The sequence below is a fragment of the Carlito syrichta genome, unplaced genomic scaffold (genome assembly GCF_000164805.1).
Source record: "Carlito syrichta isolate Samal-C Ts95f unplaced genomic scaffold, Tarsius_syrichta-2.0.1 Scaffold263506, whole genome shotgun sequence".
Lineage (NCBI taxonomy): Eukaryota > Metazoa > Chordata > Mammalia > Primates > Tarsiidae > Carlito > Carlito syrichta.
The window spans coordinates 640167-644751 of record NW_007207602.1 but is presented as its reverse complement, the minus strand read 5'-3'; the positions used below and the strand labels follow the sequence as shown (position 1 = coordinate 644751).

Below are 4585 nucleotides of genomic sequence, written 5' to 3'. Positions count from 1 at the left end.
TGCTCTCAGTTTGATTGCATACACCTATCGAATGATTTTTCCACTGCTTAAAACGGTGTTTGCATGGAACCAACTGTGGTGCCCATCAAAACTGGACTGGATAAAAAAAGTAGTACATATACACAATGGAATATTCCACAGCCATAAAGAAGGACAAACATATGGACTTTGCAGCAACTTGGATGGATTTAGTTCTGTAATACTCAGTGATCTATCACAGAAACAAAGAACCAAGTACCACATGGTCTCACTCATAAGTGGACCCTGAACATTTACCAAAATACTATAATAAAGGGATTGGCAGTAGCAGGAAATGCCAGGGAAGGGAGTGGGGCATGTAACATCCATAAGGGTACCTGATTTCAAACCAGGCAAAGTGGGGACCAAAGGGAGACCCAAACTTTACCTGTACAATGCCCACTTGTATACTTAATCCTGAATTGTACTCCACATCTCTAAAATAAAATATAAAAAAATCCCCATACTCTCAACCAAAACAGTTTTGAACTTGTCAATATTGATGCCTTTCAGTGCTTCTGCCATTTTTTTTTTGTTTTATCTCTTCCACATCAGCAAAACAATTCCCTTTGAGAACTTTTTTCATCTGGGGAAGCAAAAGAAATTCTCTCTGAGTGAGATCAGGTGAATAGGGAGGGCAGAGCCCAGGTAATGATGTTTTTGGTCAAAAACTGCTGAACACTCAGCACTGTGTGGGCAGGTGCATTGTCATGGTGGAAGAACCAGTCACCTGTTTGCCACAATTTGGCACATTTCTTCTGCAAATTGCGATGCAACCTTTTCAAAACTTCCTGATAAAAACTTTGGTTGACCATTAGTTCTGGAGGTACACATTCTAAGTGTATCACAAGGGTCCACCTTGTATGTCTTATCTCTTGCTTTCATTACAGAACCATCATTTTATTCCAGGCCCATGGTACATTATTCGAGACTTTTTTGGTGCGATACGTCTCTGTCCAGTCTTTTCCATCATCTCTCTGCCTTCTGCTACTAGTGTGCCATCTTGAATACCATTTTCATCGTGTCTTTCTCTTTCTAAAAGTCTGTATTCGTTCTGCTGTAGTAAATCCCAGCCTCTCAGCCTGGGATCCAACTCTTGCATGAGCTCGTCTGTTGCCTCCCTCGTGTCAGCAATTTATTTAGTAATCACTCACAAGTCCAACTAATCTCACGGCCATCTGGTCTGTGCTGCCATATCCAGTATGTGTAGAGGGACATGCTCGCTGGGACAAAGGGAGCAGACTGCACAGTGAAGGGAGTATGAAGCCAGTCTTGGGAAGACCCTCAACATAAGTGACAGGTGGCCAAGCTGCTTGGTTGAAAAGGACAGAGCCCACGACCATTCACTCTGAACTTGTATTTGGTTTGCAGCCTCATCCGTAGAATTCTTATCAGGCAGAGGGTTAGCTCAGACGAGTCCGTAGAGTGCTTACAGGAGTCTTGTCATCCCAGAGAAGTGGAGTGTAAACTGGGATCAAGAAAAGCAGATTGTTCCAGAGACTGGCCCATGGGGCGGAAGTTACAGGGGAAAGCTGAAGGTCAGTGGCATGTAGGCGTCCAGGGGCTTACTGTCCAGTGCTGCAGGAACCAAGCTATTACTAAATTCCTAGTGTGTTTGGGACCGTTGACAGTCAGATCTGGTTGTAGCTGATCTGAAGCTGGTGAGGCAGAGCACTTTGTAAGACCTCTATGTTGGCAGCCAGACTGGGTTGGATCAGGCAGGCATTGGTCCATGTCTTTATTTTCCTATCTTTATGAGTGTTCTACTTTTGGTTAGAAGTGTATTCTTTGCTGATGTACCACAAGGAAGATTTTGAAAAGCGGTGGCATAATTATGACACATCTCAATTTTTTTTGATGAAAAATAAGCCATTTTCTACAATAAAACAGTATAGACATAGATGAAATTGGCATGCTATTTTTTCAGGCAAAATTAAGACTTAAATTTCAAGTTCTGATTATCATTCCAGTCTATGATTGTGTATTATGTATTCTCCTCTGTCATTAGGAGTACTTAAATGGAAGGAATTGAGAAACATAAAATTCTAAGGCAAATAAAGGGCCATTACAGACATTATAATTATTAAGAAAGTTGTTCTTTAGAGATGCATGCACTAAGAATTTAAATCAGAACTCAGAAATTTCAATTTTTGGAATGAATGAAAAAGACCACGTTTGAGATTTTATAAGTACTCTTTAACAGGAAAGGATGATGTGTTTTCTGAGGACACATCCTACATTTTAATTACATTTTAAGACTAACTTCAATCTCAAAATCAGATATCCATATACCTATTTCCTTTATGTTTACTTCACTTAAACTTAAAGGCATGGTTTGTCAAACAAAGACTGTAAACAAATATTTACCATGTCTATTACATATAGCACACAGGAATAGCTTTTACAGAAATTTATCAGTTCCTCCGACATTTTTAAATTATAAATACAGGCATCAAAATAATCCTGAACATATTTTTGATACTACTAGTAGTTAGCACCCACACCGCTTCAAAAATTAACAGTTTGTGACAATATTCATTATATCTGCTACTTCAGACAATTTCAGCTGCAGCCCTTTCACTAAGACGGATAAAACCTGCCATTTCTTTTTTTCTTTCTTGAGATTTTTACTTTTCAGAAACACACACGCGTCCACTGTCAGCTGACACTTCTTACTATGCTTTCATCTTGTAAATCTGAATTCTATTTCGAGTACCCCAGTTATATGTCTCAATGACAGTGCCTTAACAAGAGAAAAAAGTAAGCTACATTTTTTTCTCCTGTTACCGGAAAACATAATGAGTGTATATATATTAAGTATATTCTTACAAATGTCCATGTCATGTTTACCAGCTGGAATTCTTTTACTTAATGTGGGAGTATTTAGCATTGTGATATTTAATCAAGACATTAACATGAGTAGAAGGTTGCTGACTTAAGACAACTTGAGATCCATTAAAGTTAATTGTTATATGTTTGCCCTTCTGGTGGTGGAAGGAGTTTCATATTTTCTTTAAACATCATTAGACGTCTTAGCTCTTGAAGTTCAAGTTTAATGCTATGTGAACTTTGCCATTTTGTTAACACTAGTTTGCTCCGTGCATCCACCATCCCATTGGAATTATTTATTCCATTCATATTCATCTTTGATACAAACCTAACTGATGGAGGAGCTTCTGGGTATTTAGGTCCACTGTCTACTTTCAGGCTTTACATTCTGTTTCATAATTTGTGCGGGGTGGTCCAATAATCATGTCTATCCACCTTATAAGTGTCATACCATCATCATCTTTAAGGCACCAGCTAACCATATTGTCACCTGCTCCTTTTTGTCCTTCAAGTTCTTCCAACAAGTGAAAATCACAAATAATTTTAACTCCTATAGAGACCACCATCTTCTCCTCCACCCCTACACAGGCACAGGAAGGGAGAATTCTTGGAGTGAGGATTAGAATAAAATTGCTGTTTAGAGAGAATATCCAAATATCTACCCTTTAAGGTAAAAATGTCAAGTCAGTTTAAAAGAATTTCAGTGTGTTTTCTCACTTAAAAAATCTACAATACATATAAATAATTCTTTTTGAGTAGTATACCTTTATTGTAAAATGCCTATTTCTTTTAAGTAAGAAAGAGTCTCCAAACATTTCAAATTAACAACTTAATCTAATTGTTTGGCCAGAATGAAACTTTCCAATATCATCTCTTTTTAGCAAACTGAAGTCTTCTAATATCTTAATAGTCCCTGGTGGCTGGGTACTAGGGACACACCAGGGGAGACTTTTCCAAAATCTCTTTGAGCAGCACTCTTTTCATGTGCTGTTTCCAATAATTTATTTAAAATCCCAAGGACTAATTATTAATTCAAAGAGGAAAGTATAAACCTAGGTCTACTTGCCTGATTAAGCAGAAACTGCTTTATTGTTCAAAATAATTAGGTATTATTTTGTGGGCTGACTCGTCTCTTAAACTTAACTTGATTACATGTATTGAGGATAGCTGTATTTTCTTTCACGAAAAGTAAAGTTATTTCTTTCTATTGTAAAATAAAATATATTTTTTTAATAGTATTTCAAACACTCTGGAAGACTAGCTGTGGAAGAGGCCATTTATCCCTGACAGTCCAATTCTTTGGAGAAATCCATTTTCCCCCCATTCTTTCATTTAACAAATACTTATTGAATTCCGACCAAGTGATAATAACACAATAATTTTGTTTGAATTAAACATAAGTGCTAGCCTGGGGAACGCCATCTTAAAAACCCCCGCCACTTTGCTAGCTACCCCGAGATGGAAAATTACCAACTAGCACAAAACATTCTGCCGTATGTAGCATCTAGCCTAACTGCAAGACTTCCTCTCAACTTACTTAACAACAAGCCTTAGTTACTCCCTAGCAACACCAACCACAAAATTTTCTCCGCAAGCCCTATAACTGCCCTAGCCTGCAAACGGTGTGGGGGGCTTCAGTCTTATCTGGAGTCCCACTGTCAGGTTTTCCTCCTTGGAATAAACCTGTGTTGCCATTGAGCTGCCCATCTCCCGTCTCTCTTTTCCTATCTGCTCATTT

General features: G+C 38.1%; 1 pseudogene; it reads right to left on the bottom strand.

Annotated features, from left to right (window-relative positions):
- Nucleotides 1–2979: 2979 nt before the first annotated feature.
- On the bottom strand, nt 2980–3413 carry LOC103254032 (annotated as a pseudogene).
- Nucleotides 3414–4585: the final 1172 nt, after the last annotated feature.